The sequence below is a fragment of the Mustela nivalis genome (assembly GCF_964662115.1).
Source record: "Mustela nivalis genome assembly, chromosome: 16".
NCBI lineage: Eukaryota > Metazoa > Chordata > Mammalia > Carnivora > Mustelidae > Mustela > Mustela nivalis.
In genome coordinates, this window is record NC_139035.1 from 55,235,990 (window position 1) to 55,262,869 (window position 26,880).

Genomic DNA, 26,880 nt, shown 5'->3' on the forward strand with positions numbered 1-26,880 from the left:
TGTATTGGCTAACTAACAAGTTTAACAAGTATAACCTCAGTTGCTGGGCTATGAATGCCATCACTTAATAGAGAGCAGAATGGGACATAAATAAGTGTGTATCAGGGTTTCTTGGATTCTTAGACTGGCTGCCTTACGATAAAGTGCATTTGTTGGAAGGATATTGAAGAACTCATTAAATGTTTTGGAGGTAGGAAAAAAAGCTGGTCAATGAGCAGAAACCAGGGAAGCTCAGAGGTTAGAAAGCATGAAACTGAGTGATCATCTCATTAGCAGGAACAGGCTGGTCAGGACACTTGCCACCACCGCTGCTCAAGGAAAGACCTCCAGGAGCTCATTTTGGCCTCATCTACCCTGCTTAACATTCAAAGATCTCAGACAGAGTATCTAACGGTCAGACTTAGGTCACCGCCAGCCTCCTTGATGATGCCAGTGCTAGGGAGAGGGTGGATACAGGTCCCCAAATTAGGACTGGTCACAATAAAGAAGAGCTCACGTTCCACAAAGATCTCAGGGTGCTATCAAGGAGAGAGATTAAATGCTAACTAATAGCCCTTGCCAGGCACATAAGGAGAAATGAAGGCGAGAAAGAAAAAGGACGAGGAAACAAAAGATTGAGGAAGGGAGCAAAATAGTAGGTCCCAGCTCACACAAACAGCCAAGTTGGAATTTTATTTTGTTTTGCTTTGTTTTTACTACTTTTTAAATTAATCGAAAGAAAATCTCTTAAGGACCTGATAACAATACATCTGGTCCTAATAATTCTAGAAATCTCTATTTATAGACATTGAATGTGTTGTTGAAATTAAACATAATGCATGAACCAAAATTTCAAGATAGGTTTAGAGTTTGCTTTTTCAATAAAGTATACCACAAAGGGAATAAAGAAATTCTTTCCTCAAATTAATGGTGAATTCTTTTGTCATGAGAATAGGAGTTTATATTCATTTCGGTGAAAGCACATAAATTGTTCTCGACAAGAAAAACAAAACTAGCCCAAGGCAGTATTTTCATTATAGAAAAAGGCACATGTCCATGAATACCTAGTTTAATATTAACAAAAGTCATTCAATTAGCTATGCATGTGCCATTGTTATGAATATTTATTCATGTCTCAGCTAAGTAACACTGATATCTTTTATTCACTGGTTCAGAGATTCAGATGTTATAAACATTACCCTTCTTGCCCTGGTGTGACATACAGGGATTTGAATCCAAAAAAAGACCTGACATTTCCCAGCACTGGAAATGCAAATTTCTTTGGAACTTTCAACTTTATGTTAAGAAAATTGCCTTTGTTGTGTGCTGATTTTATTTCTTCTCTAAAATCATTAAAAGGGGAGAAAGTACTGATACACGAATATTTCTTCTGTAATAATAATTTTTTAAGAAATAAAAAATGGTTTTCTTTTCCTGGTCTTCTGCCGTTGCTCTAGGTGGCCAAAGGGGAATGTGAGCAGGGATATTTTAGAGCAGGGAGGAATAGAAAGCCATGATATACAAACTATCCCACCACCACTCCCTAGTCTGTGATAGATTTGCTAATCAATTAGGATGCTCTTTCCTGCTAACCCCAGATACAGAGGTTTCTATATCCTAAACTCAACTCTTAAGCATGTGTTTTTGATCCACAGGACTTGTCTTGTAAAATGAAACATACTTGCCATTCATAATTTAGGTCATTTCAATTTATCGAGGGAAAAAAAACAAACAAGTCTTTGTGTGTAGCCCTATTCAGGAGATGTACAGTAGCACCAATGACTTGACGGTCTCAGGTTCCACCACTTGGAAAGTTTCATGCTGTCCAACCATTAGTGATTTTGAATTTCATATTTTTCCTTCTCCCTTCAACCTTGACTTTTTTGCCTACCACCATGGAGAACACATTATCTCAACTCCTGCATCCTTTCCATTCTGGGTTTTTATTCTCCCTCCTGATAGCCAGTCATTTCTTACTTTAGCAGCTTCTATACTAGAAGTGGGACACACACACACACACAAGTTATTTACATGTGTTCCAGAAAATTCTGGCTCAGAAAAGAAAATAAAACGTTTTCTAAAATAAGTATATGTATTATCTGCAGATTTCAATGGTCTAAGATAGATCTATTCTCTACCCCTTAAATAAATTCTATTCTCTACCTATCATTAAATTATTAAGTTTAACAAATTTACAGTTTTGTTTCATATACACACTAGAAATAATCTAGCAAAGATATTTTTATGTTCCAGCACATGTACCATCCTCCTTGATTTACCAATAAGAAAAGCTACTGGGGCTCCTGGGGGGCTCAGCTGTTTAAACATCTGCCTTCGGCTCAGGTGATGATCCTAGGGTCCTGGGATTGAGCCCCCTGTCTGGCTCCCTGCTCAGTGGGTAGCCTGCTTCTTCCCTCTGCCTGCCTTTCTACATACTTGTTCTCTCTCTCTGTCAAATAAATAAATAAAATCTTACATATATAAAAAAGAAATACTATCAAATAAAAGAAGTCTTCAAGGTGGCTCAAATCTACTCTAGTTAGGGCCAAACACTGCCCCTTCTTTACCTCAATTCCTATCTGTCTATATTTGTATTTCAGATATCGTTCAAGGGTCACTTCCTCAAGGAAGCTTTCTTTCTTTGACCTCCTAGTTTAACATCTTTTTGTTATTAGTGACTAGTGACTAGTGACTAGTGCATAAACTAACATTCTTTTATCCACCTCAGTTTATGTGCATGTATTTATTGTTGCCATATTTTTCTGTTAAAATCCATTTCTACTTTGAGACTGTAAATTCCATGAGATTAGGAGCTGTACCTTCATTTGCTTCGCGTTATTTTCCCAGGGTCTGGCACAGGGTGTGACCTATACCAGTGGCTCAATAACTAATGGTTGAATAAATTAAGTATTCAACTTTCAAGCCATGGATGATGATTAATGATAGTTTGATATGGCATATGTACTGAGTGAATTTGCAGACTGCAGGAGAAAATAGCTTAACCCAAAGGAATCTCCAATGGAAAATTTCCACCATCTGTGACAGAACAGGGAGAACACTTCTCCTGAGTAGGAGGCGAAGTTCCTTCCAATCAGCCTTCAGTGGATGCACGTAAGGGGCTCCTTAGCTCTCTCAACAGATTATCTAGGATAGCTGCTTGCTTTCCCAGAGTGCTTCTAATTCCAGCTCCGTTTCTGTGAATGTGGATGTTCATCTTCCTCTGAGTGTCCCCTCGAGAGCCTCAGCAGGTTGGTGGGTTTATAGCAAGCCACTGGGTTTGGGTTAGGATCTAACAGAAGCTATGGTAGAGTAATGTTCTCCTGGCCTAGGTCTCCAAGTGACCTGGGGAGCATAGGAGTCTTAGGAATGTCAGGCTCCCTCACAACCTACCTTTCTTTCTTTCTTTCTTTCTTTCTTTCTTTCTTTCTTTCTTTCTCTCTTTCTTTATTACCCTTTTCTTCCTTCCTTCCTTCCTTCCTTCCTTCCTTCCTTCCTTCCTTCCTTTCTCTCCTTCTGTCTCTCTCTCTCTTTCTTTCTTCCTTTCTTTAAAATTTGGGTCAACGTGATAAAGGTGACTGAAATTGCTGTCCTCGGTTGGTATGGAATTAAGGAGAGGCTTTGGTCCTTATAACCACTGAAGTCTTAATTAAGTCAAAAGTGGGAACTCACGCCCTCCCGTGTAGCTTGAGATCTAACATTGGAATTACATCACTGTGGTGGGCCTGGTCCTGAAGTCTCCACTTCTCACTACAAGACACTTGATCCTCTAGAGAGGTCAGTAGACAGCCCTGTCTCTTCACAAAGGCAGAGGCCAAATCCTCCCTGGATATTCCTTCCCTTCTCATCGTCAGATTGGACAGGAGGGATACAATTTTTGAACTTTGGGAAAATGTTAAAATATCTTAAATATCTCAAAAACATTGTATCTTAAATACCTTAATAATCTTAAAAATCTGTAACTTAAAATATCTCGACACATTGTGAAGGGCAAGTTATCAACTTCTTGAAAAATGGATGGTCTTACCTATTTCTTATGACCTGATCTCAGTGCCAGAAGATATTGGTACTAAGTAAAAATTGTTCTCGGTTCACTGATTGTTTTGTAGATGAATTGAATTGACATCATTAGTCAGGGGATAAATAGCACTTGAGATTAGTACTTCCTTGAGGTGCTGGTCAGAGGACTCTATCAGAATCACCAAGTGTTCAACAAGAGCAGATCACCAAGCTGCACCACCCAAACGTGAGGGCTCAGTGTGTTTGGGGCAGGGCTCTGAAAGGAGTAATTTACAAAGTTTCTCTGTGTGAGTCACCACATTTCATCAGATCTAAAAATACCTCAATTATGGTGGGAGCATTATTTTGCCTATCTCTGAGAAAGAAAAAAAATATCAGTTAAACTGTGCCCTGTGACTTATGATGTCCTTGATCATCAATGATCAATGATCAAGCTACATCCCAGCTTCTGAGCTGTGACCATGTACAAATGTGACAACACGGTCTTAGAGCATTTGGAGTGACCCTGAGGCAAGAGTGATGTTGGGGTTAATCAGGAAGGAACAACACAGAGGCCAGAGGAGAAGGATAGCAAATAGGTAAGCGCATACTATTAATCTGAGAAAAACTTGCAGATGGTGCCTATCTATCAATAAATAAGGCTGCAGATTGCTCGTGTGAATCTACTTTTTTTTTTTCAAAACTCTGAACACCAAATCAAACAAGCTTTTGGTTTGATTTAGAAATTTATTTTGTTACAAGCATAATGAAAGTAAAATAGCTAACCATATGTTGTTACTCATTTAGATGTCTTTTTTTGTACCCAAAAAATGTACAAAAATGTGACAGTCTTATAGCCTATATAAACAGGAAGTGATACTGATAGAAATTGGTAAGTGGCTCAGTGACGTGGTTCTGACAACCCACGTAGACTTGGGTAGTCACTCCTTTATCTGCTCTGTCCCGTAAAAATATAATGTGAGCCATAAGGGAGACCTTAAATTTTCTAGCAGCCCTATTTAAAGACATTAAAGAAAACAGATGAAATTGATTTCAATAACATATTTTATTTAATTCAACATGTCCAAAATATTGTCATTTCAACATCTAGTCGATACAATAATAATGAATGCAATGTTTCACGTTTTTTATAGTGTCTTCAAACATGGGTGTGCATTTTACACTCAAATCATGTATCAATTTTGACTAGCCACATTTCCAGTGCTCCATGTGGCCGTCACACTGGACAGTGTACCTTTACATTCTCTCTGGCAGTTTACATATCTCTAGGTGAGAAGGATGGCAGTGCGGTGGGGAATGTTGTTGGCACAGATATTGAATTCCCTTAGAGGAAAGACTTCTGTACCATTTCCTACTATTATAGTATAAACATAGATACAAAATAAATATGCTAATGTGCTAATGAAAATGGAGCTTATGTATATACCTTTGATTCAAAAACAACTTATCTTACTTTAACACAGCTTTATGTATTCATATACATATTTACTTATAGGAACAAAAGCCAGATTGGTGTATGTATGTCAATCTCAAATTCAGATTCAAATTTTTTTTAGAGAGGGAAGGAAGAGAGGAGGGGCATGGGGAGAGGGAGAGAGAGAATCCCAAGCAGGATCCATGCCCAGCACAGAGCCCAACCCAGTGCTTGATCTCCCAACCCTGAAATCATGACCTGAGCCCAAATCAAGAGTTGGATGGTTAACTGATTTAGCTACCCCGGTGCCCCCAGGTTCAGCTTTTGCTCATAGAAGACTGAATTGGTAGCTGAAATTTAAAGGGATACAAAGAACTGTAAGACACAGTCCCCACTCTCCAGGAATTTACACTAAGGGAGAAATTTATGAGGCCCAATCAACTTTTGCATGCTGAAATTCCATGCTGTTAAAATATAACATGAGAGGGGCACCTGGGTGGCTCAGTAGGTTAAGTCTTTGCCTTCGGCTTAGGTCATGATCTCAGGGTCCTGGGATCGAGCCCCAAATCAAGTTCTCTGCTCAGTGGGGAGCTTGTTTCTCCCTCTCTCTCTGCTTGCCTCTCTACCTACTTGTGATCTCTCTGTCAAATAAATAAAAAAATCTTAAAAAAAAAAAAACCACCCATGAGAACAGCAGGGTATTAACTGGGTTTTATATATCCTTTTGGCCGGGAGGAATTTTCATTGCAATAAGTTCATGTAAGGGGATACCCTGAATCTTATTATCAATTCTGATGCCATAGAATTTTGATTCCTCAGAGGATTTCAAAGCACCTCATGGCACCATTAAAACACTTCTTGCTGGTTATCATATAAGTTTTTATATTGATTCTTTTTTAAAAATTAAAAAAATTAATTCCACTATGATTAACATAAACTGTTTTATTAGTTTCTGATGTACAATATAGTGATTCAACAATTTTATACATTGCTCAGGGTTCATCATAAGTGTACTCTTTTTTTCTTTTAAGAGGTGGGGAAGGTGGTGCACCTGGATGGTGTTAAGTGGGTTAAGTCTCTGCCTTTGGCTCAGGTCATGATCCCAGAGACCTGGGATCGAGCCCTGCATCGGGCTCTCTGCTCAGCAGGAAGCCTGCTTCCCCCACTCTTTCTGCCTACTTGTGATCTCTGTCAAATAAATAAATAAAATATTTTTAAAAAGAAAAGAGGGGCACCTGAGTGGCTCAGTGGGTTAAAGCCTCTGCCCTCATCTCGGGTCATGATCCCAGGGTCCTGGGATCGAGCCCCGCATCGGGCTCTCTGCTCAGTGGGGAGCATGCTTCCTCCTCTCTCTCTCTGCCTGGCTCTCTGCCTACTTGTGATCTCTGTCAAATAAATAAAAAATCTTTAAAAAAAAAAAAAAGTAAAAGAAAAAGAGGTGGGGGAGAGCAGAGAGAGAAGGAGAGAGAGAATCTTAAGCAAGCTGCTCTGCCCAGCATGGGGCCTGATGTGGGGCTCAATCTCATAATCCTGAACCCTGAGATCATGACCAGGGCTGATGCCTAAGTGACTGAGCCACCCAGGCTGAGCCAGCCAGCCATTTATGCTCTCATAAATACATTCTTAATGCCCTCCACCTGTTTCACCCATCTCCCCCACCCACCTCCCCTCTATTAACCAGCAGAATCTATTTTTTGCTTCTCTGTTTTCCCTATTCCTTTGCATTCCTTCTTAAATTTCACATATTAGGGAAATTGTATATCTTTCTCTGACTGATTTATTTTACTTAATATTATATGCTCTAGATACATCCATGCTATTGTAAATGGTTAGATTTCATTCTTTTTATGGCTTAGTAATATTCCACGGTGTGTGTGTGTGTGTGTGTGTGTGTGTGTGCACGCGCACGTGTGTGTTTATCACATCTTCTTTATCCTTCCGTTTACCCATGGATACTTGGGCTGCTTCCATAATTTGGCTATTGGGAATAATGCCGTAATAAACATAGGGGTGCACATATCTTTTTGAATTAGTATTTTCATATTCTTTGGGTAAATACCCAGGAGTGAGATTATTGGATCACATGGTAATTCTATGTTTATTTTTTGAGGAACCTCCATCCTGTTTTCAGCAGTAGCGACGCCATCTTGATTCTTAAAACATGCATGTTTGCCCTCAGCATGACACACTGCCAAAATATGGACTGATGGGTTGTCAAAGAAAAACACAATCAAATCACTACTATGAACCACAAAAACCACTAAAGTCAAGCTGGAGTCTACACAAACATGTCTTAAATTGAATTTTTCCTTCAGAAGGATTTCCTAGGCAAAGGAGCAGGCGGCAGTCCCCAGGAAACCATGTTCTCAGACCTTGCCAGTGGGCGCCCCCGGGCTGTCGTTCAGTGTCTTCTTTCCTTTGACCACCCCGCTAGGTTACTGTGAGATTTGTAGGTTCACAGTCTTTAGCGGGTTCTGCAAAATGCCCTGAATAGGAAAAGGAGAAGAAAATCCTGTTTATCTACTTGTTTCGATTTAATACCAGGTTAAGAAATCCCGCTTGAGAGCGAAACTCTGTTTTCTGAGCTGATCAGTCAAACAAATGGGAGTATGAGAAACCAAACAGAGAAATGCCATGACAAAATATCAAAGATTAAAAGCCCATTTTATTTTAGTTCTTTTCAATCCACTTGCGCTCATTAGTCTTTGATTTTATATCCTTCTCCAAAATTGCCTCGTGTCTGATGGTTCTGAGGAGAAAACAGAAAAGGTTCTTGGCATCTTATCAGAAGCCAGATTATTGGGGAGATTTACACCCTACCATAATGTTGGCTTAGAGATATGTATGTCTCCCATCCAGCTCATATAACCTTCCCTCTGACTTAAACTACAGGTAATCAATTCCATGGCAATAGAAAGAGACTTACCTATTTCTGGGGAAGGAATAGAACAAACAAATGTTTGGACAACTGCCGCTGTATGAATATACATGAGAAAGCAACAGCTAGTGTTATTCTACAGAAATGAATGAATGAATAAATAAATAGACTCTAAGCACTTTATTCTTCTCACATAATTTCTTCTCAGTGACATTATTGAACAGGCTGTTGAAAACAAACATCGTTAAATGAGAAAAGAGGAGCAGCCGCCTTTCGTATTCCCAGCTGCAACGTTTTCCAATGACGAATGCTCCCTAAATGGGATTGAGCTTTTTGAAAAGAAGTCAGAGAGAAATTTGCTGTGGCCCCTTGACCCCTGGTAAGCACATGTATCTTCACCTGTCACACAACACACTGGCACTTGCTTACTTTTCAGCAAAGACTATTGATTTTGCTTATTGGCTCCAGGCGAGTCCATAAAGAACAAATTACAAAGTCAGAGGTCCACAGTTAGCAATTGCTTGCATGATAACAGGGGCTTCACTCCATTCCCACCGTTCGCCATTAACATCCTCACAACCCTGGCCAGAGGAGAGAGCTGGATGAGAAGCCCCGGATGTGTTTTCAACTGCCCGTCAAGTACGTGATGAATACGAGGGTTTCTGTAAGGTAGGAAATTACAGGAAGCGGGCACCAACCATAGAGGGTTGGTGAAGGTAGGTGTGCCCACACATGCACGCTGGAGCACACGTGCACACACGCACGTACACACACACACACACACACACACACACACACACTCTTTAGGGGCTGAGTGTGAAGCAAAAGCCTTAAAGGAGAGAAGAGAAGATCCTTTCTGGATCTAGAAAAGGGGCCATAGACAAGGCATTGGGCGCTGCTGTGAAATTGTCCTTTCTCCAGGCTTAAAATACAAACATGTAGGCTGATACAGGTATGTTTTGGCTTGAAGGCAATTTCTCAAGATAACTGCCAGAAGTTAGAATTTTTCTTATAGACATTTAAGAATGGCAGAACATTTTCCCCTACAAATTGAGCAAAGCCTGTGGGTTGAACCTTTAAATAAATAAACCAAAATCAGATGGGAAGCAATGAGATTCAAATCAGCTTGAACCCGTAACGTGACTATTCTACCATCAATTCTGGATGGAGCAGGTTGGGAGCTGAAATTATTGTGTGAACTTCTCAAAACTGCTTTCTCATGTGACAGTCTTCATCAGGCTTATGGTCCAAGATTTGATGGTCAAATAACACCCCCCAAATTGGGGGAAATTGGTGAATGCTACTTACAAGAAGTAGAGAATCTGACATTTTTTGGCCTGAAAATTATAGTCTAATTTTAAAGCCTAAGCACCAAGACACTAACAATGAAAATAAGGAAACATAGGGTTTAAAAAAATACATGTCATAAAATTCATGCATCGGTTCCATAAATGAATCTCCCAGTATTTCTATTTCTCCAGAGGGGAGATGCTAGAGAGACAAGCCATGTACTAGAGGTCCAAAATTATGGATGGGTGTGGAGATGGAGAGTGACCTCGCTTAGTGCTTTCATGGAGCTTGATCAGGAAAATAAATATTTGAGAAATATATCTGAAAGTTATCACTAGGTCCTGTTGACCACACAGATAACCAAGAATAAGAACTCTCGCAGAGCCCCTGGGTTGAGCTGTGAACTTTATTTCCACTTTGTTGCATAAAATGAAGATTCCGTTTGACTCCACCTCATATTTGCTGACAGTCATCTTCTATATTGGAGGGGATGCCATGCTAAGGAGACTGATCCGCGCACCTTAAATAGCTACATGGAAAGGAAAACTTCTAAATATGCCCTCCCACAAGGCAGGGGCTCTCACGAATATGATTGTGCATTAACATCACTTTGACGGAACTGCTGAGCTAGATCTCCATTTAAAATAAAAACTAAAATCCTGGTCACTTTATTTCTGATGACACCGTTGAGATTCCCAGGCACACTCACCCCAGAGACAGTTTGCAAGAAATGTTTGGCTATGCAAATTACCTGCTAAAGCAGATCTGGATGCAAAAGATTGCGGGAAGATTATGTGAGTTTGGAATGAAAATGACAAGTCCAGCTTGGGACTCAAGGTAGGAAGCATGGCAGAGAGTTATTGGCTGCCCTCTCAGGTACTATAAAACCCATAGAATGTTGAGCAAGGAAAAGTCTCAAACTTCAAAGACAGACTTCTTACCCTCCCAGGATGCTCCCTTTAACCTCCCTCCTATCCCCTTGGAACCCCACAGCCCTCAAGCACATGGCCTTTCTGCACTGTCAGGTGGATGGAATAAGTTTGTCATCATCTTAAAAGCTAGGAGTAGCTGTGAACCGGTTTGGGGATTGAGAGAGGAGTTGGGACATTTATGATCTTCCACAGTGATCGCTGTTGCTAATTCTGCTGTGAAATATGTAGAGCATCTGGAGAGGGAATTCAATAAAGTGTGGCCAAAATAGCACTCACTTTATGCCCTCGCTTCTGGCACCGTTTAAGACAGCACTGAGACAGATCATATGACCCTAGCCCTTGCAAGACCTCATCACTTTTCATGGGAGAACTGAAAAGTGCTGATCCTGGAGTGTTTATGCTGATGGAACACAGATAAAAATCTGCAGGTGTAACTTTTTAAAAATTTAGTACATGAAGCATAAAAAATATATCAGTGCCGCTATACATCATCCAGACTCAACTTCAACACCATGTTGTAGACATAAAAACACTCATCAGGCTCTTTCAGTGCACAAGAATTCCTGTAACAAATAAAAGGTTAAGGAGGATCCTCTTGTCATTTTTAAGGGATATTGAGTGTGGAATTTGCTCAGGATAACCTGAGGAGAACACATCTTTTCAATGTGAAGATATCAAACATTATTGACATGTATTGTCATCATCTAACTTTTCACTGGGTGAGAACTTGTTATCTAGGATGCCTAAAAGAAGTATTGAGGGGAGGAAAAAGGATAGATAATTCAAATAAAAGATAGATAATTCAGTAAGAACTGGAGATGAAAAATAGCTAAGCCATAGGTAAGAGGAAAATATGAATTCCTAACTAAAGGATGCCCTCCGGGGGCAGGTGAGGTGGAGCACCGAGGTTCCTCACCTATAAAGTGAGTTAAATGAGATCTTGAAGCCAATTCAAAACTCCTCCCCAAGAACTCAATCAAGAGAATGAAGGCTGGTCATACAAAGATCATTTTTATGCTTGAAAAGTACACAAATCCATTTTTTCCTAACTTAGAATGGCTTACAGTGAATCACAGATCTGGAATGAAATCGTATTGGGCATATTTACCTGATTCCTGTGTCCCGAACAAATTCAAACACTTTAAAGAAATGTGTGCCATTCTATCCTGGTTGACAAGATGACAGTGATGTCTCCTCTAGAAACAGTCTTGAATCAGAGTGGACTGGCATTACCTGCTATCAAGTTTGGATTCCTAAATGAAATGGTCAGCCCCTTCCACCTCCTCAAACTTAAAATTTCCCAAATTCATACTGTCTTCAACCCCACTCTGCAGAGCCAACATCATTGTCTGCCCTCAGTTCCACTGCTCCATGAATGGGACGGCCGCTATTTGAGATAGAAACATCGAAGTCAGTCCATGAACCTCCTGTTTCTTCTTTACCCTACATCTTCCATCAAGGGGCCTCAGAAAATTTATACCTAAATAATCTGTCTTGAAATTTTCCTCTCTGCTCCCTTTGTCTTAATATAAGCCCTCTTTGTGCCTCTCTGGATTACTGCCCCTCCTAACTTCCCAGCACTGTAACTCAAAACCCACCTCTCAATAAATTATCCTTACCCCTGCCAGAGAAATCTTGCTAAAAGAAAACCAGCTATGTTACTCAGCATTAAGGTTTTCAATGGATCACTATTATCCTTTGGAATCAAATCAAAATTTCTTAGGATGTCATGAAGGACACTTTATCATCAGACTTCTGCCTCCCTACTGAGCCTCATCTTCTTCTAAAGCCCTACATCCGCCCATATTCCAGTCCACTGCTTTGAGCTAAAGGAAATCCGAGGACACCTCTGCCTCGTTCTACCTGCTTCCCTCAGCCTATTCCCTGAACTTCAACAATGAGCACAGAAAGAACATTGAACTAGTAGACCAAAGAGTCTTAGCCTCAGTTTTAAAATAACACCCAGGCAGACCAAGTTTTTAGATTCCTTTAAAATGTGTCTTTCTCATAAACGTGACTCTTACAAACCAAATGTCCTTTGAGTTTTCAGATCATTATCTCTGGTATGGGCTCTGAAAATCTCATTCTGAAGTTCAGAGCTCAGTTTCCTTGAGAAAGGCTGACCCTGTCTTTTGTTTGAAGCCATGAATTTTATTAATTCGGTAAAGGGAAAGTTGTGTGTAGGTCAATGAAGAAACTCTAGGACCTACTAGAAGTTAAAAAGATATCAGGTGGTATTTTAGGATTAGGTTTTCTACTATAAAATCTTACCAGGAATAGAGTAGGCTCTGGTCTAGGGTATCTGACTCCCTAGGAAACCACTGGACCATTTCAAAACAATGAAAAACTATTCCTAAAATTCTCAGTGATTTCATGTCTGTGAAGGAACTCCTCTAGTAAACCCCACCTTATCCTCCTCAAAGATATAACATTTATGGTAGACTTAGAATTTTATGAAAGAGAATGTCCAGCCTAACACACACTTAATAGCATACATCCATTTGTTTGTTGACACTTAAAGGATTAAAAAAGTGTATTTCTCCGAGTGGCACTGGGTAGAGACTGATTTTGTGGTCCTTGAAGGGAAACACTGTTGAGTACACAGAGGAGAGAATTTTGTTTCTCTCCTCAAGAGCAGTGTTGAGAATATCTTTGCTTCTGTGACTCCCAGAGAAGCTTTATCATGTCCAGAAGAGCAAGAAAAGGAGAAGCAGGGTGATGGAATTGAAGCAGTCAAAACCAAATAAGACAAAGTAATGAAATGTTTGTGGGGTGCCTTTACTAATCTCTTGTAAGGTGCCCCATTCAATCCTGAAGAAAAGTAAGAAAGACAGAATTTTACAAGTAACAAAATTAGCACCTGAGGGAATCATGCAATTTGTGTTTGTGTGTGTATATATATATATATAGAGAGAGAGAGAGAGTCACTTCAAGAAAGAACTCTCTTATCTTTATATTCAGTTTCAGTTGATTCAAATTCAGTTACTTCCTCACTCATTACCATCCATGTAGACTCAACTGAAATTTTATTCATGCTTTTCTGCTATTTGATCCCTGATTCAAACTGTGAATAATAGTTTTATGTCTATTATTACCAAATGACATGAAATTCCTAAAGTGATTGTTTAAAAAGCAAATATCCTATAAACATTTTTTCCAACTCTCAAGATAGATATAAAACAACTTTTTTTTATTCTGAAGCTTGAAAAATTTCCTAATGCATTATTAGTTTTACAGGAATTTTCAGAAGCAAATCCTCTGTGGTAAATTAACAGATCAGAAAGTGTATGTAAGAGAAAAGATCCTTACATTTTATGGCTCTCTGCCAGGATCGGTGACGTTTTAACATGAAGGGATATCCCATTTCCTTACTTGGTTGCTTCCTTGGTTTAATCACAGAAGCAAGCAAAGGATGGCCCCTTCTTGAGGTAATTCCTTGGTTACAGTTCAGCGCATCCCTGGGTCCTAAACTTAAGAAGTCCACTTAGAAAGCCTGCTCCTTCCTGCACTATAATTCATATCCTGCATCTTAAGGAATTTCTGTGTGTAATTTCTTGCTCCCACAGTTCTGAGTATCATAATCTGCCCTTGCTCCACCGCTTTCTAATCTGTGAGTTCTCAAAACAGAACTGTAGGAACTTGTAATCATTAAAAACAGTCTTAATTCTAGAGAATACAAAGAATCTTCTTGAGAGACATCATTGCTTTGTATCCTTAGTTTAATATCTATCAAAGGAAAAAAAAAAACCCACTGTGGTTGAATGCTTACAAATATCTTAGACTCCTAGATATGAGATCTAGGAGACCTCTAGATATCCCCTAAATGTAAGATCTAGGGGATCTTTGATTTATAAAAGTTTCCAAGTACTCCTCCCATAGTATATTATCATTACTACTAACAATAGCTTGCACTGATTGAGTACTTATTATGTGCAGAGCTGTATCTTGTTTAATCCTCATAGCAATTTTATAAAGTTGATACACTTACTATCCCTTATTTTTACAAATAAGAGTAGGTTTTCAGAGTGCTGCTAGTACATTATTACCAAGACTGTAAGTACCCATTAGCAAGTCACCATGTGCCAGTGCTGACACTGAAGAAGGTCCTTCTACCACCCACACAGTGTTTCAATAGTACTGAGTCTCCCCTCACAGTTCCCAATCCCATGCAGATCGAACATTTCAGAAAATGTGATCCCTCTTAAAGACAGTGCTCACCAAGTAGATATCAATGTTCACAGTCTCTGTGGAGTAAGTACTTGACCTTAAAGAATAGTCTCTGTCTTTGGTTAACATACCAGTCATAACATATGTTCAATATTGAAAACTGTTGATGCTTACAAATAATGATGATTATTGTTGATTATAATGATAAAGGAGTAGACCCTATGATCAATAATAGTCTTAACTTTTAGCATTTCATGTCATTTATATCAAGCTTTTGTGATAAATATCAGTTAGCCATCATTATAGATAACTTCAGTTTGTCTATAGAGGAACTTGACTTCCTTTTCTTCCTTGAAGATTTATTTATTTGACAGAGAGAAGGCAAGCATGGGGAGGGGCAGAGGGAGAGAGTCCCAAGCAGACTCCCCATCTTGGGGCTTGATCTTACGATCCATGAGATCATGACCTGAGCCAAAACCATGAATAGGGCACCCAACTGACTAAGTCACTCAGGAGCCCCACATGTCTTCCTTTTCAGCATGCTCATAAGAGTCTCCGTATTGACAAGGATTCACAATCAGTTATGGAACAATTTCTCTTTAACCACTCATTGATACCCTTGCTGTATGCCCCATCTGTTTGCCCAACCGATTAAGACTTCTGACCACAGAAATCTCTCATCCAATAGGCTTGTTTCACAAACTGGCTATTAACCTGCTTATATTGGTATTTAATAGAGTAACCAGGGACCCAACACTTCCTTGAGCTGGTCTTACCTCTCCTGAACGTTTGAATCATAAGATCATAGGCAAGTTGGAGCTGGAAGGAAACTTTGGGATGATTTCCAGTTCCCACATTTTATAGAGAAATGGAACTCCAGACAGATCAAATGACCCATTCATAGACATACATGATTAGTAGTTCTAACCCATAGTTCATATACCATGCCATTTTTTTTTCATACCATTTCATGATGGGTATTCTTAAAAAGAGAAATAAAATGTTTGTGGAATTGAGTAAATACAATGCATGGAGAGAGGCATCCTGCTTATGTATCTGTGAAAGGCAGGGTAATAAGACACCTGTGGAAAAGTGCCTCCCACTTATTCACAGACTCCACGGATATTGTACAAGGCATCCCACATCTGTTTTCTCTTTCAAAACACACAGTCCCTCTGCAAAGTTTCACATAGAAGGATACAGAAGCTGCTAACTTGGCTGACGTCAGAAGTAGTAAAAAGCCTACCTGGATTTTGAACTCAAATTTTCCTGACTCCAAGCTGGGTCCTTTTCAGTATATATAGCACATTGTTGGGCTTTTGAGACTAAGGAAGTAATTTATTGTTTTAAATTAGGGTGATGTGTTGAAAAACTGTATTAGAAACTGAAAACTTGGTGCTCCTTTCCATTCCTAAAAGAGACTGCAAAATGGAGTGTACACTGCATGAGGACTGTTTGTTCGCTCACGGTGTGAGGGTTCTGTGCCTTTTATTGTAGCTCTTTGGTATTTTAGGCCTATTGATCAGATGATTTTTCTGACGAGGTACTTTATTTTATGCATTGTTTCAGTGTCCGGCCGTAACTCATTTCAGCAAAATGACATGCCTCTTCCCTGCCAAAGAGCACGTAATGTAACATGACTCATCAGAAAAGTAACATGACACATCAAAAATAAATGCTCATGCCTAGAGATTTAGGTAGCTAATAAAGGCAAGAACACTGTATTATTCATGCCTAGATAATATTCACGGATAATTCAGTATGCCCAAACCCCTAAGGATGAGACTTCGAAGGCAAATACACTTTTTCTGTGCACTTTGCTAAATCAAACCAGATGTGCTGCAAGATACATTTTTATCAAAAGCTTTACTTTATAAATAGGCTCCCCAGCCAGACTCATTTTCATCCTGTACACTGTCTTGGGTATTATAAGAAACAATCTATTTCAGAGGACTGAAGTTTCCCATCAGATTCCTCACTCTGAACCAGCCAGTTTTTGAAGGTCTCCCCCTCACTGCTTTCCTCAAAGCAAGGGTGGGAAGACATTGCTAAAGGAAGCAGGAATCACTGGTCCAACTCTTGCTTCATTGGGCTGGGGAATAAAGTGTATTTCAGTACAATAACCAATCAATTCCCACAAAGATGCACATTCATGGAGGCCCCTGACTTGTATGTCCTTTAACAGTTCTCTACAATTTCAATAGCTTCTGAAGTCCTGAATTACCCACAAAACCTGTGTACTTCCTTCCTTTTATTTGGACTTTTCCACTCCTTCCTTAGGAAGGCAGAAAAGCTGATAGAAACATCTATGCAAAATAGAAGGCTATCAATCTAGAGGTTAAGAGAAGGGTTTGGGTTAAGGTTGACGATGGTTCAAATACTTGCTTTGCCATTAACTGGTTGTGAAATCCTGGACAAGTTGCTCAAACTCTTCAAGCCTTGGGCACCTCATCTGGAAAATTCTGCTATTTGTAGAGTTTTGGGGTAGCTATGAGGCCTAAATAACATAAGACCTACGTAGAGTCTTTTACATAGTCATTGATCAGTAAAGATAAGCTCTTTGTGGTAATAGAAAGCCCAAGATCTCATATACAAGAGCATAAATAAGGTATTTATCCATTTTCAACCATTTTAGGTATCCTCGGGGAACACAAAACTAAAGAGGAACAATCTTCCCATTGAGAAGATTTCATGATACATGAGAATTCACAAAATTCACAACAATTACTTTCTCCTGACTGGTTTTTTGATTTGTCATTTTTTATGATTTTTTAAAATTATGTATTTTTTTTTTAAATTCCAGTATGATTAACATACAGTGTTATATTAGTTTCAGTGACTCATCAATTCTATACCTTACTCAGTGCTTGTCACGATAAATGTACTATTAACTCCCTTTATCTGTTTCACCCAGTCCCCCACCCTCTTGCCTGTCTGGCAACTACCATTATTTTTTATTATTTTTAAGGCAAAATATACAATGTATCAAATTTACACTGCCACTAGTAGCCATATTTAGAGCACCAATTATGTAAAACTGTTTTTGTGAATTTAGATGTCTGTCTTTCCAAACAGACTGTTAGCCCCCAAGGCAAGAAACCCGATTTTACTTTCTATTTGCAGCACTTTCCATGCAATCTGGCAAATAGTAAGTACCATGTAAGTGCTGAGAAAAAAATGAATGGAGATACTATTTCCCCCTTTTCTAGGAAAGAGTTAAAAAGTGATAGTACTTGCTACATGATGAGTCATATAGTTTGTGCTTACCAGATAATTGTACTGTGTTTGAACACAGGCAGTTGTGAAAGCTTATGTGGTATTTAGAGTCATAAAGGGCCTTTTTATTTTAAAAATATCTTTTTTTTAGAGTGGGGTGGAACAGAGTGGGAGGGAGAGGCAGAATCTTAAGCAGACTCCATACCCAGCGTGGAGCCCTACATGGAGCCAGATCTCACCACCCTGAGATCATGACCTGTGCCAAAACCAAGAGCAGGATGCTTAACTAACTGAGCCACACAAGTACCCCATAAAGGGCCTTATTAAAAGGCCCTTTGTATTGTATTAATATTTCTTTGTTTCTTCTCTAAATTATAATTTATTTTCTTCATAGTTATTCTGTAATGTGTGTTACATTGTAATGTGTGTTACATGTGTAATGTGTGTTACACATGCACACACGTGTAACCAAAAGCAGGAGGATCTGAATTTGCCACCCGCCTGGTTTCTTATGTTCATTGTCCAGTGGCATTAGACAGGGTCTTTCACTGAGACCTGAATATGCAATTCTGGCTGGACTTCCACATAGCTCTATGTCAGAGAATACAAACCTGATGGGAAATGAAGCCCAGTCTGAGAAATCTGTATTCTAAATCATGGTACTTTCTGTTTGGAATTTTAAAAGTACAGATTTCGAAAATTTTTAGTGTTTAAACTTTCAATCCCCGAATGGTTGATCCACGATGTTCCTTGTCATCTGCTATCTGCCCAGTACATAATTAGAAATTTTTCAGACAATCAGCGAATGTGACAAGTAGCTGTAGTTTGCATGTTGCAGAAAAAAGAAAAGCCCCAAGTAGATAAAAATATTTTTCTGATGCTAACAAATCAAACTGATTTGAAAGTAACTATTTACTTGATTGACACAAAGGAGAAGGTGCATTTGTTTCTGGCCCAGCATGGTGTATGGCACAGAGGAAGCCTTCAATAAATGTTCGTTGAACTGAATTTTTGAGCTGAGTAGACATGGCTAAGGTGCGTGAGGTTTAGCATTGGCAATATGAAGTCTATGTAGTCCTGTGACCATGCAAGATAGGGCCAAGTGTACAGTAATCTCGCTCAGAACTTGGTTTTTAAAAATCGACTAGTTGAATCAATATCTTGATTCAATAATCAGTATTCAATATCTTGAATCAATATTAGAATCCAATTATGATAACTAACCAACCAAAGGAACTTTTTATCTTTTTTTGCTACACTCGACAGAAACACTGCAGTGTGTTCAAGCAATTCACCGAAAGAAGTGGAGAACAAAAAAAGCTGAAGGTGATATTAATTTGGGTGTGGAAATAGAGTCACAGTATCGATGTGAGGAGCATCAACACTGGCATTCAGAATAAATTCACAATTTTGTGTCAGGTGAAAAAATATTTCTGTTATTGCCAAGTAGTTCTTTGTTGCCATGAAATGGGACAAACTATCCTGAACAGGGAACTAAATGTTCCTGTGGTCTGATTATGTATAGATCTTTTCCTACATTCATTACTATAAAATCTAATTTTTTTGCTCTGCTCTTCTCTAAACCCTGTCTTCAGAGAAAAATAAATTCTGCAAACTATCTCAAATTATGATAACAAAAATGATAAATGCAGCCTCTCTCTAAACATTCTCTCTGGCAATCACTAGAGCTAGAAATGCAACAAGAAGGGCTCTTGCTGCAGAATGAATTTGGAAGACAAACTTAAAATCTGTCCTGGAGCCATATAATGCATCAAATATGACATACTAAAGCAACAATGTGGATAATGTGGGAGAAATACATAGAAGATGAGCCAAATTAAGAAGTATGTGTTTACTATCCTGCACAAAGTGTCAACTATGGGAATTGGGCTCTGCTGATGTTGCAAAACTGTAGCACATTTCTTATATAGCACATTCCTTCAAGGATTTTACAAATGGCCGTTTGGTTTCCATTGTCATAAGAGAAAGACAACAAACAAAACTAAACAAAAAGAAAGACGAAGAGACTGCTACTGATGAAAAAAAAAAATAGTATTCTTGCCCCATGCATTCTGAGCCAGTTGAGGAAAAAGAAGAGTCAGCAAAGAAAAGCAAAATGTCATTTTCATTAGTGATAAGGGATAAGATAGGCAATACATCATATGCAGTATTTTGACCCAAATGGACCTCCTAACTAAACAAGAGAATCAGGCAGACTAACTTGTCCCATCTCAGCGGGAGGGCTGGGTGACGGTAGCCCCATGCCCTCCCCACCGGCCCTCCGTGATGAGAAAACCCCCCAGCCCTGCTGGAACTGAGGAGAATGTTGGCCTCTGTGAGCCTCTTGCTCCCAAGATGGAGGAGGACAGAGTTAGGTTGGGTATCCTCAGTTTATTCTTTCCAATTATACCAGTAGTTACTCTACCTCCCTAACGTGAGAAAGGTTATGGAGAAGCCAGCCGGTACACTGGGGTATGTCATGGAGTGGGAAGAAGCGTGCCCTTCTCAACAATGTCAACTGGCGTGAAATTTTTATGTTTCTCCCTGCCTACCTAGGGTACAAAACTACTTTGAGGGACATGACAAAAAGATTTTGTGACAAGGATTTCTGAGTAACTCTTGCAAAATAACAGTTTTGCTACCTTAATTTATGAGAAAAGGGAAACCTATGTAATGATTTTTAAGTTCATCTGGAAGAATATATTTTTTTCAAATGATAAAAAGGAAGAAATCTAAGGGTAGAAAAAATGCATTGCTGTTCTAATTAACATAGAGATGCAACTTGTGTAAAGACAAACAGAAATGACACAGAAGACAAAGTCCAGAGATGTTCTCAAATATTGGTAATTTTTATTCCAATGGGGAAAATACCTAGATTATTCTTTGAAAGGTTCTGGGACAATTGATTAATTACTTGACCCCCCACCCATCACCACCGCCCTGCACTAAAAAAAGAGAGAGGAGAAAAAGTATTTTTACCTCATATTACAAAGCAAAATAAAATAAATATAGATTGAATAATTAAATATAAAAAATGAAATAATCTGCTTTAAAGGGCATTTCTTTTTTTATTTTTTAAAGATTTTATTTTTATTTATTTATTTGATTGAGAGAGATCACAACTAGGCACAGAAGCAGGTAGAGGGGGAGGGAGAAGCAGGCTCCCCGCTGAGCAGAGAGCCCAATGTGGGGCTCCATCCCAGGACCTTGGGACCATGACCTGAGACGAAAGCAGAGGCTTAACCCACTGAGTCACCCAGGCGCCCCTAGAGGGCATTTCTAACACAAAAATAAAAGAAGAAACAATAAGGAAAAAACTGATAAATTACACTATGCTAAATTTTGAAACATATTAAAGGATCCATGAAAGTTAGGGGAAACATAACATATACAACAAAATTTATTTTTTTAATACAAAATTTATTTTTAAAAGTAGTTTAGAAAAGGATAAATATGAAAATTTACAAAAAGAGCAAGGACCCTATAAATGGTCACTAAACATAAAATGTCAACCTAATTTCAATGAAATTAAGGAAATACCATTTTTCTCATATGAAATTGACAAGTGTATAGAGACCTTTCTAAATTTAAAGATAGGACACATGGTTTGTGAGGACTTGGACTGGGAGTTGGGATGGAGAAGTCGCATTCTCAAAAGAACAGTTGGAGTTTAAACTGATGTAATCTTTCTAGAATGTAATTTTGAAATATGAATGAAGAGCCTTAAAAAAAGATTTCATTTCCTCTAAGCCAGCAATTATGTATCCAGGGATTTTTCCCAAGGAAACATTTAAGGATGTCTAAAATTATTTCAATACAAAGATGTTTATCTCAGAGTTATAACAGCAAACAATAGAAACAACCTAATAAATATTTAACACTAAGAGACTGGCTAAATAAGTCACAGTGAATCTTAACAAAAGAATTCTAGGTAGCCAACAAAAAATGGTGTTTGAGAAAAACAGCACAAAATGGTTATAATATACTCCTATTCTTGACTTCAAAAGTACATTTAAAATGTGATCTTCAGGATGGTCCTAATTTTATTTAAAAAAAAAAAAAAACTTGATCTGGAATCATTTTAAATCAGGAGTTGGGAAACTTTTTCTGTACAAGACCTGATAGAAAATATTTTAAGCTTTGCAATGACAGGTATGATTTCTGTTGCATGATCTTTGTTTACTAACAACCCTTTGAAAATGTAAAGATCATTCTTATGTGTAGGGTCATACAAAAACAGACCACTGGTAGTAATTTGCCAAATCCTGATCTTAGATAAATGAATGTAGTAGCCAAAAATTAATAGTGATCGGTTGTGAGTAATAGAATTTGGAATAATTTTCATTTTTTATGCCTTTCCACATTTTCTAAATTGAATAATAAATCATAGATCATTTTAAACTCAAAGTTACATGCAAGAAATTTTGAAGGTTCTATAAAAAATCTAAAAAGTTAAACCTAGATATTTCCATTTCTACAGATGACCTTTGAGATTGGATGGTGAGAATTAGGCTGACGGTGTTATTGTCGACCTCTTCCCTAGCTACTTCTTTTTGTTGAGTTACAGTCGGCATATGAAATAATAAAATGATTGTAGTAGGCTAGTCATTATGTTGAAGAAGAGTGCCATTGAGGGGAAAAAAAGTACAATTATATTAAAGAGTAAAGTGCTGCTAAAGAGAATCATACAGTCTTAAACCATCCAGTTAGCTGGTGTAGAAATCCCTGGGATCCAGTTCTCCCTTCTCTCCTAAGAGTAAGCATCCCTTTCCTTTCTGTGGAATGATACATCATGGTCTTCTATCATAACTCTGTGGAGACAGTTGATAAGCTACTTTTTCTAGAACCTTCTATTCCAGCAGGACTGGCTCCTCACATTCCACACACATGACCTCATGCCTCCACTCAGGTTGTATCTTCCTGCCTAAAATGTTTTTCCCTCCAAAAGAAACATTGCCTTTGTCATCAGTCATTGATTCCGAAATCTGGTTTTACCACTGTGACATTGTGATTTATGAGAACTCTCTCTTTGGTTGTTTAGATGATCAAAATCTAGGTCTCAGGTATATTTGGTCTTTTTCAGGTCCCCAAACCTTTGGACCTACTTAAGTGTTGAGAGTGATAAAGATGTCTTATGTTTTATTAATAAGGGTGACTTTCGGACCCCACCTGAGGGTGGAGTGCTTGTTGCCAGGAGGACCAACCATGTGATTAGAGAAGTGGACGTTTCAGTCCCTCATCCCCACCTCCCTTCTGGAGAAAGGAGAGGGGCTGGAGGTTGAATCAACCAATGGTCAATGACTTAGTTAATCATTTCTGTGTAATGAAATCTCCATAAAATCCCAAGAGGACTGGATTCAAAGATCATCTGGGCTAGTGAACACATAGAGATTGGGGAGAGTGGCATGCCTGGAGAGAGCATGGACAGTCCACATCCTTTCCTCATGCCTCATCCTATTATTTCCTCATACCCTTTCATAAACTGGTAAACATAAGTAAGCATTTTTCTGGTTTCTGTGAGCTGCCCTGGCAAATTACAGAAATCTAAGGAGAAGGTTGTTGGAAAGTGCATTCTGTAGCCCATAGGCTGAAGCACATGTAACAGCTTGGGGCTTGCGACTGGTGTCTGAAGTGGGGGATGGAGATACCGTCTTGCAGGACTAAGCTCTTAACCTGTGGAATCTGATGCAATCTTAGGTAGTTAGTGTCCGAATTGGGTTGAATTCTGGAACACATTACTGGTGTCTGAGAATTGCTTGATGTTGGGTATATGGGAACCCCCACTGGAATTCAATCCAAGAACCTAAGAAGGACCACTTTCAAATTGTGTGACCTTGAATTTGTCCATTAACTCCTTTGAGCCCTAATCTCTTCCTATGTAAACTGTGGCTAATAGTTCCTCTTTTCCATTTACTACTATCATTTAAATAAGGTGATATATGCTGCAGTATCTAAATTGTCCATAATGTATTTAGCATAGAGGGGAAGCACAGAGATACATATTTGACAAAATTCCTTTCCTCTACCTTTCCAAATCGTCCCCAATATGCAATGTCCAGCTCAAATCTCAGTATCTATGATTACTCTCCTCACAAATTGAGAACATGTTAATCTCACCTTTCTCTATTTCTATAGTGTTTGCTTTCTGCTCATTAGTGATGACACCTAATGGTATAAAATTTGTTTTGTTATACAATTTGCTTTACCTGGATGCATATTTACATACATTATCTCTGTACTGACAACCTAAGTACATCGTCAGCTCCTAGAGGGCAAGGGTGTCTTTTATCTCTCTTTTGCTTTCTCTTATTTAAATGCATTTATTTAGATTAAAAAAGAAAAGACAAGCTGCTTTTAAACTATTAGCAACAAAGCCATTATATTAAAAAAAAAAAAAAAGCCAAACATAGAGAACTACGCAATACTTGTAAGTACAGCTATTATGCGATAAGGCGAACACTGGTGTTACTGATGAGGGATTAGAATTTGGGGAAAGTGACTCATTCCATGCTGCCCCCTTCCTATTGAAATCCCCACTGCAGCATTTGATAAGTTGATTCACCTCGCTCCTTTCCTCTGCCCTTTCCCATCCTTCCTCTCTGTTTCCTTCCTAACAGCTTGCTTAAGGGGCAATTTACATACTGTGAAATTTACCCCTTGTGAGTGAACCATGCAATAGTTTTGGGTAAATCAGCAAAGTTTCTTACATCTGTTTTGGCTCCCCTCTAGTTGCAGACACAATGCTGGGCATTTCTAGGCTGCCAAATAAACCCTTAGAAAGAACGAATAAATTAATCCTAGCTTTTCACTAGCCTTATCCCTGTGGTTGATCTGCTTGACCTATTATTCAAAAATCACGTGCATTATGGCACGAGACTCTTCCTGGTGGCCTGAGCATTAGTGTGGACTGTATGGGGTCATACTAGTGGGTGGGGTGTACAGCTATGTTTGCATAGAGAATTCGGAGACCGCATATTCATTCTGTAAAGGGCTGGAGAGTTGGAAGGTTGACCCCAGACAAGCTAAATTCTGTTCTTGAATAACTAAATGCTCTTAATTTTTCAGGAAGAAACTAAATTTGTTTAATAAAACAACTCACTCATGTGACCATACCTGGGCTGATGACACATTCTTTAATAATGCACGCTAAAGGGGTGCCTGGGTGGCTCAGTGGGTTAAGCCGCTGCCTTTGGCTCAGGTCATGATCTCAGGGTCCTGGGATCGAGTCCTGCATCGGGCTCTCTGCTCAGCAGGGAGCCTGCTTCCTCCTTTCTCTCTCTCTCTCTCTCTGCCTGTCACTCTGCCTACTTGTGATCTCTCTCTGTCAAATAAATAAATAAATAATCTTTAAAAAAAAAATGCACGCTAAAATCCTTTACAAATTCCAAAGCAGTATACAAATGGGAGGAATGGAACACTGCGATTTATACTTATTTTCTCCAGGCAGGTGTGTTTAGTTAGTTACTAAGAGGACAATGATCATTCTGTGGCATTAACAACAAGAGACAATATTTGAATATATTTTCCTGGATGATGTGTTATTACAATCGAGAATTTCCTGTGAAAAAGTGAATTTTTTTGTTTGTTTGTTTTTTAAAATGCTGCCAACAAATGGCATCCATATGAGGGAGTTTTGGAATATAGGGGAAGTTTGGTGGGGTAGGGCCCAGAGTTGAAGACCAAGAAAGAATTCTTGAGAGGTCTCTGGTGCAAAAGGGTGGTTTTATTAGAGTACCGGGACAGGACCCATGGGCAGAAAACCCGTGGGCAGAAAAACCTGCCTTCCAGGGTTGTGAGGGGAGGCTGATTATTTAATTGGGAATTGGGGGGGGGTAGGGAAAAGGGAGGTTTCAAAAGGACTTATGTATGTTAAGACACACAGGATACCGGAAGCCTCACCATTTCAAGTTAAGGCTGTTTTTCCTTCTAGTAAGGCATTAACAGTAAGATAGTTGGGAGCTTCCTGGAGAACATTACACTGCCTACTTCAAGTATCAGTCAATGGGCTACACATTATAAGGACATTTAATTGTATCTACATTCCCTTCCAGAAGCTAGGGCATTGATAGAAATGCTTTGTTCTAATAAATTGCTTAGACTTTTTTTTTTTTAATTAACATATAATGTATTATTTGTTTCAGGGGTACAAGTCTGTGATTCATCAGTTTTACACAATTCACAGCACTCAGACGGACTTTTGTAAACTGAGAGAGACTCTAGTCTTGCAAGATTGTAATCTCTATAAATTAACTATTTGTTTTTCCTTTAGGGCAGCCAGAAGTGCCTAAGGAATGTCACATATATCCCATGGGGGAGGGGAGGTAGGTGTCAGCTGCTGTCTGTCCTCAGCTAGGCTTCTGCTTCCACATGACATTAACATTAGTGATTTTAATTAAACATTTTATGCTCACTATGCTATCTGTTTAACATCTGAGTAATTTTACCTGAAATTCAGTAGAAAATCAAAGAACTGGATATAAGGATAATTTCACTGTTTATGAGTATTGTACCCCATTTTATTCATATTAAAGCATGTTTAAGAATATATAATTTTTCCCATGTGGCTACAATGTCTTTTATTATGCTTTAAGTAGGACCTAATATTGCCTTAATTTGATGTGTGAGAATACAATAAGCTCCCTTTTTGTTATTGGACTACAATTTTGCTAGTGTGAATAAAGATGTTTTTACCTTTTAGGGTTATTTCCTTTGTGGTTGTTTCAGGAATGAGATTAATGAGTTAAATATGACCATAGTTCCCTCCACCACCATTACTGTACACACACACACACACACACACACCTTAAATATCTTCAATAAATTCTCACTGGTCCTTAGCACGATGTACAAGACTTTCACATCTCACCTTGTCTACCTCTAGGGATAATCCTCTGGTCACCAAACTTACTTTATGTCCCAGTAGTATCAAATAATTCATATCCCAGGGCCATCCCTGTTACCCCTGTCTCCTGCTTTTGAGCATTGAA